Consider the following 12,328-nt stretch of genomic DNA (forward strand, 5'->3'; position numbering starts at 1 on the left):
CGTTTTCTCGTCTATTTTTCAACAGCATTGTTTTCCCCGGGTGGGGAAGTGCACCATTCCTGGAGGTACTGCAATACCAGGTTGATGCGTGGAGTGGACAGAGCAAGCTCCTATTCCATCTCCCTGTTCCAAAAATCAATTTAATATATGGTCCCCAGATAGAGGACGTATCAGATATTAAACTGATAAGAACAGATACTACACTTGATCTTAGCCAAAAGGCCGAGAAGCGATAACCCGGGCCCATTCAGAATCAACGCCTCCCGAAGCAATCTACCTGGCTCACCCGGACTTGGCTCTTCCCTCGCACCGTCGCTGGCCGCCTTTCCGCCTCTTTTTCCGACTCCCAGCAAGGGCTCAGTATGTCTGGGTGGAAAGGAGGCCCCGGCCTCAGGCCTTCTCCCGGCTCCCAGAGTCCTCCTCGGCTGTCGCCTCATCAGGCGTCACTTAGCATACCCACGTTGTCCTCTTTCTAGAATTTGCATGCCCCGCCCCTTCCTGCGCACTGCTTCCAGACGGCTGGCCAGAAAGCCTGGCAGCCAGGGGATGCTGGGAATCAGCCCAGGATGCCCTGGACAGCTCCCTGACCGGATATGGCCGGCCCCTCACCCTCGCTTGCCGGGGACACTGCTCCCCTGCAGCCTAAGGCCTATAGATAAGGCTTGGCCGTTCGTGGCCGTTCGGGGACGGGCGGGGCGGGCAGAGAAGGAAAAGGACTCTGTATTTTTCTTCTTGCTCAGAGAAGCCAAGGGCAGTGTCCACTTCTCTGCCAGCCTGCATGCCAGCCAGCCTGCCTGCCTGCCTCCCTCCCTTCCTCCCTCCCTCCCTCCCTCCCTCCCTCCCTCCCACTGACTTGCTGGGAACCTTCTTCCATTCGTTCCCCAGTGAAATGGATCCAAAATCACTGAAAGTCTGCTGCTGGAAAAACAATCTTTTTCCGACGTTTGTCTCTTTTCAAAGTGCAGCGTCTGGATGGAGAAGGGGAGAAAAAAAGAAATAATTTTTTATTTGTATTTTTTTTTCGTAAACCCGAAAAATTAATAAATAAATAAATAAATAACGCACGGCCCGGGTGCGGCAAATAAGTCAAATAAATACATGAATAAGGCAAGACACGGTGACCAGTTTGCTTTTATTCACACGCAAACACAATAGCGCCACTTTACAGGGTTTGGTAGTGGAGCGCTACTCTCGTTTTCTCGTCTATTTTTCAACAGCATTGTTTTCCCCGGGTGGGGAAGTGCACCATTCCTGGAGGTACTGCAATACCAGGTTGATGCGTGGAGTGGACAGAGCAAGCTCCTATTCCATCTCCCTGTTCCAAAAATCAATTTAATATATGGTCCCCAGATAGAGGACGTATCAGATATTAAACTGATAAGAACAGATACTACACTTGATCTTAGCCAAAAGGCCGAGAAGCGATAACCCGGGCCCATTCAGAATCAACGCCTCCCGAAGCAATCTACCTGGCTCACCCGGACTTGGCTCTTCCCTCGCACCGTCGCTGGCCACCTTTCCGCCTCTTTTTCCGACTCCCAGCAAGGGCTCAGTATGTCTGGGTGGAAAGGAGGCCCCGGCCTCAGGCCTTCTCCCGGCTCCCAGAGTCCTCCTCGGCTGTCGCCTCATCAGGCGTCACTTAGCATACCCACGTTGTCCTCTTTCTAGAATTTGCATGCCCCGCCCCTTCCTGCGCACTGCTTCCAGACGGCTGGCCAGAAAGCCTGGCAGCCAGGGGATGCTGGGAATCAGCCCAGGATGCCCTGGACAGCTCCCTGACCGGATATGGCCGGCCCCTCACCCTCGCTTGCCGGGGACACTGCTCCCCTGCAGCCTAAGGCCTATAGATAAGGCTTGGCCGTTCGTGGCCGTTCGGGGACGGGCGGGGCGGGCAGAGAAGGAAAAGGACTCTGTATTTTTCTTCTTGCTCAGAGAAGCCAAGGGCAGTGTCCACTTCTCTGCCAGCCTGCATGCCAGCCAGCCTGCCTGCCTGCCTCCCTCCCTTCCTCCCTCCCTCCCACTGACTTGCTGGGAACCTTCTTCCATTCGTTCCCCAGTGAAATGGATCCAAAATCACTGAAAGTCTGCTGCTGGAAAAACAATCTTTTTCCGACGTTTGTCTCTTTTCAAAGTGCAGCGTCTGGATGGAGAAGGGGAGAAAAAAAGAAATAATTTTTTATTTGTATTTTTTTTTCGTAAACCCGAAAAATTAATAAATGAATAAATAAATAACGCACGGCCCGGGTGCGGCAAATAAGTCAAATAAATACATGAATAAGGCAAGACACGGTGACCAGTTTGCTTTTATTCACACGCAAACACAATAGCGCCACTTTACAGGGTTTGGTAGTGGAGCGCTACTCTCGTTTTCTCGTCTATTTTTCAACAGCATTGTTTTCCCCGGGTGGGGAAGTGCACCATTCCTGGAGGTACTGCAATACCAGGTTGATGCGTGGAGTGGACAGAGCAAGCTCCTATTCCATCTCCCTGTTCCAAAAATCAATTTAATATATGGTCCCCAGATAGAGGACGTATCAGATATTAAACTGATAAGAACAGATACTACACTTGATCTTAGCCAAAAGGCCGAGAAGCGATAACCCGGGCCCATTCAGAATCAACGCCTCCCGAAGCAATCTACCTGGCTCACCCGGACTTGGCTCTTCCCTCGCACCGTCGCTGGCCGCCTTTCCGCCTCTTTTTCCGACTCCCAGCAAGGGCTCAGTATGTCTGGGTGGAAAGGAGGCCCCGGCCTCAGGCCTTCTCCCGGCTCCCAGAGTCCTCCTCGGCTGTCGCCTCATCAGGCGTCACTTAGCATACCCACGTTGTCCTCTTTCTAGAATTTGCATGCCCCGCCCCTTCCTGCGCACTGCTTCCAGACGGCTGGCCAGAAAGCCTGGCAGCCAGGGGATGCTGGGAATCAGCCCAGGATGCCCTGGACAGCTCCCTGACCGGATATGGCCGGCCCCTCACCCTCGCTTGCCGGGGACACTGCTCCCCTGCAGCCTAAGGCCTATAGATAAGGCTTGGCCGTTCGTGGCCGTTCGGGGACGGGCGGGGCGGGCAGAGAAGGAAAAGGACTCTGTATTTTTCTTCTTGCTCAGAGAAGCCAAGGGCAGTGTCCACTTCTCTGCCAGCCTGCATGCCAGCCAGCCTGCCTGCCTGCCTCCCTCCCTCCCTCCCTCCCTCCCTCCCTCCCTCCCTCCCACTGACTTGCTGGGAACCTTCTTCCATTCGTTCCCCAGTGAAATGGATCCAAAATCACTGAAAGTCTGCTGCTGGAAAAACAATCTTTTTCCGACGTTTGTCTCTTTTCAAAGTGCAGCGTCTGGATGGAGAAGGGGAGAAAAAAAGAAATAATTTTTTATTTGTATTTTTTTTTCGTAAACCCGAAAAATTAATAAATGAATAAATAAATAACGCACGGCCCGGGTGCGGCAAATAAGTCAAATAAATACATGAATAAGGCAAGACACGGTGACCAGTTTGCTTTTATTCACACGCAAACACAATAGCGCCACTTTACAGGGTTTGGTAGTGGAGCGCTACTCTCGTTTTCTCGTCTATTTTTCAACAGCATTGTTTTCCCCGGGTGGGGAAGTGCACCATTCCTGGAGGTACTGCAATACCAGGTTGATGCGTGGAGTGGACAGAGCAAGCTCCTATTCCATCTCCCTGTTCCAAAAATCAATTTAATATATGGTCCCCAGATAGAGGACGTATCAGATATTAAACTGATAAGAACAGATACTACACTTGATCTTAGCCAAAAGGCCGAGAAGCGATAACCCGGGCCCATTCAGAATCAACGCCTCCCGAAGCAATCTACCTGGCTCACCCGGACTTGGCTCTTCCCTCGCACCGTCGCTGGCCGCCTTTCCGCCTCTTTTTCCGACTCCCAGCAAGGGCTCAGTATGTCTGGGTGGAAAGGAGGCCCCGGCCTCAGGCCTTCTCCCGGCTCCCAGAGTCCTCCTCGGCTGTCGCCTCATCAGGCGTCACTTAGCATACCCACGTTGTCCTCTTTCTAGAATTTGCATGCCCCGCCCCTTCCTGCGCACTGCTTCCAGACGGCTGGCCAGAAAGCCTGGCAGCCAGGGGATGCTGGGAATCAGCCCAGGATGCCCTGGACAGCTCCCTGACCGGATATGGCCGGCCCCTCACCCTCGCTTGCCGGGGACACTGCTCCCCTGCAGCCTAAGGCCTATAGATAAGGCTTGGCCGTTCGTGGCCGTTCGGGGACGGGCGGGGCGGGCAGAGAAGGAAAAGGACTCTGTATTTTTCTTCTTGCTCAGAGAAGCCAAGGGCAGTGTCCACTTCTCTGCCAGCCTGCATGCCAGCCAGCCTGCCTGCCTGCCTCCCTCCCTTCCTCCCTCCCTCCCACTGACTTGCTGGGAACCTTCTTCCATTCGTTCCCCAGTGAAATGGATCCAAAATCACTGAAAGTCTGCTGCTGGAAAAACAATCTTTTTCCGACGTTTGTCTCTTTTCAAAGTGCAGCGTCTGGATGGAGAAGGGGAGAAAAAAAGAAATAATTTTTTATTTGTATTTTTTTTTCGTAAACCCGAAAAATTAATAAATGAATAAATAAATAACGCACGGCCCGGGTGCGGCAAATAAGTCAAATAAATACATGAATAAGGCAAGACACGGTGACCAGTTTGCTTTTATTCACACGCAAACACAATAGCGCCACTTTACAGGGTTTGGTAGTGGAGCGCTACTCTCGTTTTCTCGTCTATTTTTCAACAGCATTGTTTTCCCCGGGAGGGGAAGTGCACCATTCCTGGAGGTACTGCAATACCAGGTTGATGCGTGGAGTGGACAGAGCAAGCTCCTATTCCATCTCCCTGTTCCAAAAATCAATTTAATATATGGTCCCCAGATAGAGGACGTATCAGATATTAAACTGATAAGAACAGATACTACACTTGATCTTAGCCAAAAGGCCGAGAAGCGATAACCCGGGCCCATTCAGAATCAACGCCTCCCGAAGCAATCTACCTGGCTCACCCGGACTTGGCTCTTCCCTCGCACCGTCGCTGGCCGCCTTTCCGCCTCTTTTTCCGACTCCCAGCAAGGGCTCAGTATGTCTGGGTGGAAAGGAGGCCCCGGCCTCAGGCCTTCTCCCGGCTCCCAGAGTCCTCCTCGGCTGTCGCCTCATCAGGCGTCACTTAGCATACCCACGTTGTCCTCTTTCTAGAATTTGCATGCCCCGCCCCTTCCTGCGCACTGCTTCCAGACGGCTGGCCAGAAAGCCTGGCAGCCAGGGGATGCTGGGAATCAGCCCAGGATGCCCTGGACAGCTCCCTGACCGGATATGGCCGGCCCCTCACCCTCGCTTGCCGGGGACACTGCTCCCCTGCAGCCTAAGGCCTATAGATAAGGCTTGGCCGTTCGTGGCCGTTCGGGGCGGGCAGAGAAGGAAAAGGACTCTGTATTTTTCTTCTTGCTCAGAGAAGCCAAGGGCAGTGTCCACTTCTCTGCCAGCCTGCATGCCAGCCAGCCTGCCTGCCTGCCTCCCTCCCTTCCTCCCTCCCTCCCTCCCTCCCTCCCTCCCTCCCACTGACTTGCTGGGAACCTTCTTCCATTCGTTCCCCAGTGAAATGGATCCAAAATCACTGAAAGTCTGCTGCTGGAAAAACAATCTTTTTCCGACGTTTGTCTCTTTTCAAAGTGCAGCGTCTGGATGGAGAAGGGGAGAAAAAAAGAAATAATTTTTTATTTGTATTTTTTTTTCGTAAACCCGAAAAATTAATAAATAAATAAATAAATAACGCACGGCCCGGGTGCGGCAAATAAGTCAAATAAATACATGAATAAGGCAAGACACGGTGACCAGTTTGCTTTTATTCACACGCAAACACAATAGCGCCACTTTACAGGGTTTGGTAGTGGAGCGCTACTCTCGTTTTCTCGTCTATTTTTCAACAGCATTGTTTTCCCCGGGTGGGGAAGTGCACCATTCCTGGAGGTACTGCAATACCAGGTTGATGCGTGGAGTGGACAGAGCAAGCTCCTATTCCATCTCCCTGTTCCAAAAATCAATTTAATATATGGTCCCCAGATAGAGGACGTATCAGATATTAAACTGATAAGAACAGATACTACACTTGATCTTAGCCAAAAGGCCGAGAAGCGATAACCCGGGCCCATTCAGAATCAACGCCTCCCGAAGCAATCTACCTGGCTCACCCGGACTTGGCTCTTCCCTCGCACCGTCGCTGGCCACCTTTCCGCCTCTTTTTCCGACTCCCAGCAAGGGCTCAGTATGTCTGGGTGGAAAGGAGGCCCCGGCCTCAGGCCTTCTCCCGGCTCCCAGAGTCCTCCTCGGCTGTCGCCTCATCAGGCGTCACTTAGCATACCCACGTTGTCCTCTTTCTAGAATTTGCATGCCCCGCCCCTTCCTGCGCACTGCTTCCAGACGGCTGGCCAGAAAGCCTGGCAGCCAGGGGATGCTGGGAATCAGCCCAGGATGCCCTGGACAGCTCCCTGACCGGATATGGCCGGCCCCTCACCCTCGCTTGCCGGGGACACTGCTCCCCTGCAGCCTAAGGCCTATAGATAAGGCTTGGCCGTTCGTGGCCGTTCGGGGACGGGCGGGGCGGGCAGAGAAGGAAAAGGACTCTGTATTTTTCTTCTTGCTCAGAGAAGCCAAGGGCAGTGTCCACTTCTCTGCCAGCCTGCATGCCAGCCAGCCTGCCTGCCTGCCTTCCTCCCTTCCTCCCTCCCTCCCACTGACTTGCTGGGAACCTTCTTCCATTCGTTCCCCAGTGAAATGGATCCAAAATCACTGAAAGTCTGCTGCTGGAAAAACAATCTTTTTCCGACGTTTGTCTCTTTTCAAAGTGCAGCGTCTGGATGGAGAAGGGGAGAAAAAAAGAAATAATTTTTTATTTGTATTTTTTTTTCGTAAACCCGAAAAATTAATAAATGAATAAATAAATAACGCACGGCCCGGGTGCGGCAAATAAGTCAAATAAATACATGAATAAGGCAAGACACGGTGACCAGTTTGCTTTTATTCACACGCAAACACAATAGCGCCACTTTACAGGGTTTGGTAGTGGAGCGCTACTCTCGTTTTCTCGTCTATTTTTCAACAGCATTGTTTTCCCCGGGTGGGGAAGTGCACCATTCCTGGAGGTACTGCAATACCAGGTTGATGCGTGGAGTGGACAGAGCAAGCTCCTATTCCATCTCCCTGTTCCAAAAATCAATTTAATATATGGTCCCCAGATAGAGGACGTATCAGATATTAAACTGATAAGAACAGATACTACACTTGATCTTAGCCAAAAGGCCGAGAAGCGATAACCCGGGCCCATTCAGAATCAACGCCTCCCGAAGCAATCTACCTGGCTCACCCGGACTTGGCTCTTCCCTCGCACCGTCGCTGGCCGCCTTTCCGCCTCTTTTTCCGACTCCCAGCAAGGGCTCAGTATGTCTGGGTGGAAAGGAGGCCCCGGCCTCAGGCCTTCTCCCGGCTCCCAGAGTCCTCCTCGGCTGTCGCCTCATCAGGCGTCACTTAGCATACCCACGTTGTCCTCTTTCTAGAATTTGCATGCCCCGCCCCTTCCTGCGCACTGCTTCCAGACGGCTGGCCAGAAAGCCTGGCAGCCAGGGGATGCTGGGAATCAGCCCAGGATGCCCTGGACAGCTCCCTGACCGGATATGGCCGGCCCCTCACCCTCGCTTGCCGGGGACACTGCTCCCCTGCAGCCTAAGGCCTATAGATAAGGCTTGGCCGTTCGTGGCCGTTCGGGGACGGGCGGGGCGGGCAGAGAAGGAAAAGGACTCTGTATTTTTCTTCTTGCTCAGAGAAGCCAAGGGCAGTGTCCACTTCTCTGCCAGCCTGCATGCCAGCCAGCCTGCCTGCCTGCCTCCCTCCCTCCCTCCCTCCCTCCCTCCCTCCCTCCCTCCCACTGACTTGCTGGGAACCTTCTTCCATTCGTTCCCCAGTGAAATGGATCCAAAATCACTGAAAGTCTGCTGCTGGAAAAACAATCTTTTTCCGACGTTTGTCTCTTTTCAAAGTGCAGCGTCTGGATGGAGAAGGGGAGAAAAAAAGAAATAATTTTTTATTTGTATTTTTTTTTCGTAAACCCGAAAAATTAATAAATGAATAAATAAATAACGCACGGCCCGGGTGCGGCAAATAAGTCAAATAAATACATGAATAAGGCAAGACACGGTGACCAGTTTGCTTTTATTCACACGCAAACACAATAGCGCCACTTTACAGGGTTTGGTAGTGGAGCGCTACTCTCGTTTTCTCGTCTATTTTTCAACAGCATTGTTTTCCCCGGGTGGGGAAGTGCACCATTCCTGGAGGTACTGCAATACCAGGTTGATGCGTGGAGTGGACAGAGCAAGCTCCTATTCCATCTCCCTGTTCCAAAAATCAATTTAATATATGGTCCCCAGATAGAGGACGTATCAGATATTAAACTGATAAGAACAGATACTACACTTGATCTTAGCCAAAAGGCCGAGAAGCGATAACCCGGGCCCATTCAGAATCAACGCCTCCCGAAGCAATCTACCTGGCTCACCCGGACTTGGCTCTTCCCTCGCACCGTCGCTGGCCGCCTTTCCGCCTCTTTTTCCGACTCCCAGCAAGGGCTCAGTATGTCTGGGTGGAAAGGAGGCCCCGGCCTCAGGCCTTCTCCCGGCTCCCAGAGTCCTCCTCGGCTGTCGCCTCATCAGGCGTCACTTAGCATACCCACGTTGTCCTCTTTCTAGAATTTGCATGCCCCGCCCCTTCCTGCGCACTGCTTCCAGACGGCTGGCCAGAAAGCCTGGCAGCCAGGGGATGCTGGGAATCAGCCCAGGATGCCCTGGACAGCTCCCTGACCGGATATGGCCGGCCCCTCACCCTCGCTTGCCGGGGACACTGCTCCCCTGCAGCCTAAGGCCTATAGATAAGGCTTGGCCGTTCGTGGCCGTTCGGGGACGGGCGGGGCGGGCAGAGAAGGAAAAGGACTCTGTATTTTTCTTCTTGCTCAGAGAAGCCAAGGGCAGTGTCCACTTCTCTGCCAGCCTGCATGCCAGCCAGCCTGCCTGCCTGCCTCCCTCCCTTCCTCCCTCCCTCCCACTGACTTGCTGGGAACCTTCTTCCATTCGTTCCCCAGTGAAATGGATCCAAAATCACTGAAAGTCTGCTGCTGGAAAAACAATCTTTTTCCGACGTTTGTCTCTTTTCAAAGTGCAGCGTCTGGATGGAGAAGGGGAGAAAAAAAGAAATAATTTTTTATTTGTATTTTTTTTTCGTAAACCCGAAAAATTAATAAATGAATAAATAAATAACGCACGGCCCGGGTGCGGCAAATAAGTCAAATAAATACATGAATAAGGCAAGACACGGTGACCAGTTTGCTTTTATTCACACGCAAACACAATAGCGCCACTTTACAGGGTTTGGTAGTGGAGCGCTACTCTCGTTTTCTCGTCTATTTTTCAACAGCATTGTTTTCCCCGGGAGGGGAAGTGCACCATTCCTGGAGGTACTGCAATACCAGGTTGATGCGTGGAGTGGACAGAGCAAGCTCCTATTCCATCTCCCTGTTCCAAAAATCAATTTAATATATGGTCCCCAGATAGAGGACGTATCAGATATTAAACTGATAAGAACAGATACTACACTTGATCTTAGCCAAAAGGCCGAGAAGCGATAACCCGGGCCCATTCAGAATCAACGCCTCCCGAAGCAATCTACCTGGCTCACCCGGACTTGGCTCTTCCCTCGCACCGTCGCTGGCCGCCTTTCCGCCTCTTTTTCCGACTCCCAGCAAGGGCTCAGTATGTCTGGGTGGAAAGGAGGCCCCGGCCTCAGGCCTTCTCCCGGCTCCCAGAGTCCTCCTCGGCTGTCGCCTCATCAGGCGTCACTTAGCATACCCACGTTGTCCTCTTTCTAGAATTTGCATGCCCCGCCCCTTCCTGCGCACTGCTTCCAGACGGCTGGCCAGAAAGCCTGGCAGCCAGGGGATGCTGGGAATCAGCCCAGGATGCCCTGGACAGCTCCCTGACCGGATATGGCCGGCCCCTCACCCTCGCTTGCCGGGGACACTGCTCCCCTGCAGCCTAAGGCCTATAGATAAGGCTTGGCCGTTCGTGGCCGTTCGGGGCGGGCAGAGAAGGAAAAGGACTCTGTATTTTTCTTCTTGCTCAGAGAAGCCAAGGGCAGTGTCCACTTCTCTGCCAGCCTGCATGCCAGCCAGCCTGCCTGCCTGCCTCCCTCCCTTCCTCCCTCCCTCCCTCCCTCCCTCCCTCCCTCCCACTGACTTGCTGGGAACCTTCTTCCATTCGTTCCCCAGTGAAATGGATCCAAAATCACTGAAAGTCTGCTGCTGGAAAAACAATCTTTTTCCGACGTTTGTCTCTTTTCAAAGTGCAGCGTCTGGATGGAGAAGGGGAGAAAAAAAGAAATAATTTTTTATTTGTATTTTTTTTTCGTAAACCCGAAAAATTAATAAATAAATAAATAAATAACGCACGGCCCGGGTGCGGCAAATAAGTCAAATAAATACATGAATAAGGCAAGACACGGTGACCAGTTTGCTTTTATTCACACGCAAACACAATAGCGCCACTTTACAGGGTTTGGTAGTGGAGCGCTACTCTCGTTTTCTCGTCTATTTTTCAACAGCATTGTTTTCCCCGGGTGGGGAAGTGCACCATTCCTGGAGGTACTGCAATACCAGGTTGATGCGTGGAGTGGACAGAGCAAGCTCCTATTCCATCTCCCTGTTCCAAAAATCAATTTAATATATGGTCCCCAGATAGAGGACGTATCAGATATTAAACTGATAAGAACAGATACTACACTTGATCTTAGCCAAAAGGCCGAGAAGCGATAACCCGGGCCCATTCAGAATCAACGCCTCCCGAAGCAATCTACCTGGCTCACCCGGACTTGGCTCTTCCCTCGCACCGTCGCTGGCCACCTTTCCGCCTCTTTTTCCGACTCCCAGCAAGGGCTCAGTATGTCTGGGTGGAAAGGAGGCCCCGGCCTCAGGCCTTCTCCCGGCTCCCAGAGTCCTCCTCGGCTGTCGCCTCATCAGGCGTCACTTAGCATACCCACGTTGTCCTCTTTCTAGAATTTGCATGCCCCGCCCCTTCCTGCGCACTGCTTCCAGACGGCTGGCCAGAAAGCCTGGCAGCCAGGGGATGCTGGGAATCAGCCCAGGATGCCCTGGACAGCTCCCTGACCGGATATGGCCGGCCCCTCACCCTCGCTTGCCGGGGACACTGCTCCCCTGCAGCCTAAGGCCTATAGATAAGGCTTGGCCGTTCGTGGCCGTTCGGGGACGGGCGGGGCGGGCAGAGAAGGAAAAGGACTCTGTATTTTTCTTCTTGCTCAGAGAAGCCAAGGGCAGTGTCCACTTCTCTGCCAGCCTGCATGCCAGCCAGCCTGCCTGCCTGCCTTCCTCCCTTCCTCCCTCCCTCCCACTGACTTGCTGGGAACCTTCTTCCATTCGTTCCCCAGTGAAATGGATCCAAAATCACTGAAAGTCTGCTGCTGGAAAAACAATCTTTTTCCGACGTTTGTCTCTTTTCAAAGTGCAGCGTCTGGATGGAGAAGGGGAGAAAAAAAGAAATAATTTTTTATTTGTATTTTTTTTTCGTAAACCCGAAAAATTAATAAATGAATAAATAAATAACGCACGGCCCGGGTGCGGCAAATAAGTCAAATAAATACATGAATAAGGCAAGACACGGTGACCAGTTTGCTTTTATTCACACGCAAACACAATAGCGCCACTTTACAGGGTTTGGTAGTGGAGCGCTACTCTCGTTTTCTCGTCTATTTTTCAACAGCATTGTTTTCCCCGGGTGGGGAAGTGCACCATTCCTGGAGGTACTGCAATACCAGGTTGATGCGTGGAGTGGACAGAGCAAGCTCCTATTCCATCTCCCTGTTCCAAAAATCAATTTAATATATGGTCCCCAGATAGAGGACGTATCAGATATTAAACTGATAAGAACAGATACTACACTTGATCTTAGCCAAAAGGCCGAGAAGCGATAACCCGGGCCCATTCAGAATCAACGCCTCCCGAAGCAATCTACCTGGCTCACCCGGACTTGGCTCTTCCCTCGCACCGTCGCTGGCCGCCTTTCCGCCTCTTTTTCCGACTCCCAGCAAGGGCTCAGTATGTCTGGGTGGAAAGGAGGCCCCGGCCTCAGGCCTTCTCCCGGCTCCCAGAGTCCTCCTCGGCTGTCGCCTCATCAGGCGTCACTTAGCATACCCACGTTGTCCTCTTTCTAGAATTTGCATGCCCCGCCCCTTCCTGCGCACTGCTTCCAGACGGCTGGCCAGAAAGCCTGG

At 52.4% G+C, this 12,328-nt stretch overlaps 11 non-coding genes across 11 annotated transcripts; all 11 read right to left on the reverse strand.

Annotated features, from left to right (window-relative positions):
* Nucleotides 1-43: 43 nt before the first annotated feature.
* LOC144765810 (U2 spliceosomal RNA) lies at nucleotides 44-234 on the reverse strand. Its single transcript, XR_013597673.1, has one exon. It is a non-coding gene; the product is annotated as a U2 spliceosomal RNA (small nuclear RNA).
* Nucleotides 235-1,235: 1,001 nt separating this feature from the next.
* On the reverse strand, nucleotides 1,236-1,426 carry LOC144765811 (U2 spliceosomal RNA). Its single transcript, XR_013597674.1, has one exon. It is a non-coding gene; the product is annotated as a U2 spliceosomal RNA (small nuclear RNA).
* A 981-nt stretch (nucleotides 1,427-2,407) lies between these two features.
* On the reverse strand, nucleotides 2,408-2,598 carry LOC144765812 (U2 spliceosomal RNA). Its single transcript, XR_013597675.1, has one exon. It is a non-coding gene; the product is annotated as a U2 spliceosomal RNA (small nuclear RNA).
* A 997-nt stretch (nucleotides 2,599-3,595) lies between these two features.
* On the reverse strand, nucleotides 3,596-3,786 carry LOC144765814 (U2 spliceosomal RNA). The gene has a single exon (XR_013597676.1). It is a non-coding gene; the product is annotated as a U2 spliceosomal RNA (small nuclear RNA).
* A 981-nt stretch (nucleotides 3,787-4,767) lies between these two features.
* LOC144765815 (U2 spliceosomal RNA) lies at nucleotides 4,768-4,958 on the reverse strand. The gene has a single exon (XR_013597677.1). It is a non-coding gene; the product is annotated as a U2 spliceosomal RNA (small nuclear RNA).
* A 991-nt stretch (nucleotides 4,959-5,949) lies between these two features.
* On the reverse strand, nucleotides 5,950-6,140 carry LOC144765816 (U2 spliceosomal RNA). Its single transcript, XR_013597678.1, has one exon. It is a non-coding gene; the product is annotated as a U2 spliceosomal RNA (small nuclear RNA).
* Nucleotides 6,141-7,121: 981 nt separating this feature from the next.
* On the reverse strand, nucleotides 7,122-7,312 carry LOC144765817 (U2 spliceosomal RNA). The gene has a single exon (XR_013597679.1). It is a non-coding gene; the product is annotated as a U2 spliceosomal RNA (small nuclear RNA).
* A 997-nt stretch (nucleotides 7,313-8,309) lies between these two features.
* On the reverse strand, nucleotides 8,310-8,500 carry LOC144765818 (U2 spliceosomal RNA). Its single transcript, XR_013597680.1, has one exon. It is a non-coding gene; the product is annotated as a U2 spliceosomal RNA (small nuclear RNA).
* A 981-nt stretch (nucleotides 8,501-9,481) lies between these two features.
* On the reverse strand, nucleotides 9,482-9,672 carry LOC144765819 (U2 spliceosomal RNA). Its single transcript, XR_013597681.1, has one exon. It is a non-coding gene; the product is annotated as a U2 spliceosomal RNA (small nuclear RNA).
* Nucleotides 9,673-10,663: 991 nt separating this feature from the next.
* On the reverse strand, nucleotides 10,664-10,854 carry LOC144765820 (U2 spliceosomal RNA). The gene has a single exon (XR_013597682.1). It is a non-coding gene; the product is annotated as a U2 spliceosomal RNA (small nuclear RNA).
* Nucleotides 10,855-11,835: 981 nt separating this feature from the next.
* Nucleotides 11,836-12,026, reverse strand: LOC144765821 (U2 spliceosomal RNA). The gene has a single exon (XR_013597683.1). It is a non-coding gene; the product is annotated as a U2 spliceosomal RNA (small nuclear RNA).
* Between the last annotated feature and the right edge of the window lie 302 nt (nucleotides 12,027-12,328).

This window comes from Lissotriton helveticus, chromosome 6 (genome assembly GCF_964261635.1).
Source record: "Lissotriton helveticus chromosome 6, aLisHel1.1, whole genome shotgun sequence".
NCBI classification, from domain to species: domain Eukaryota; kingdom Metazoa; phylum Chordata; class Amphibia; order Caudata; family Salamandridae; genus Lissotriton; species Lissotriton helveticus.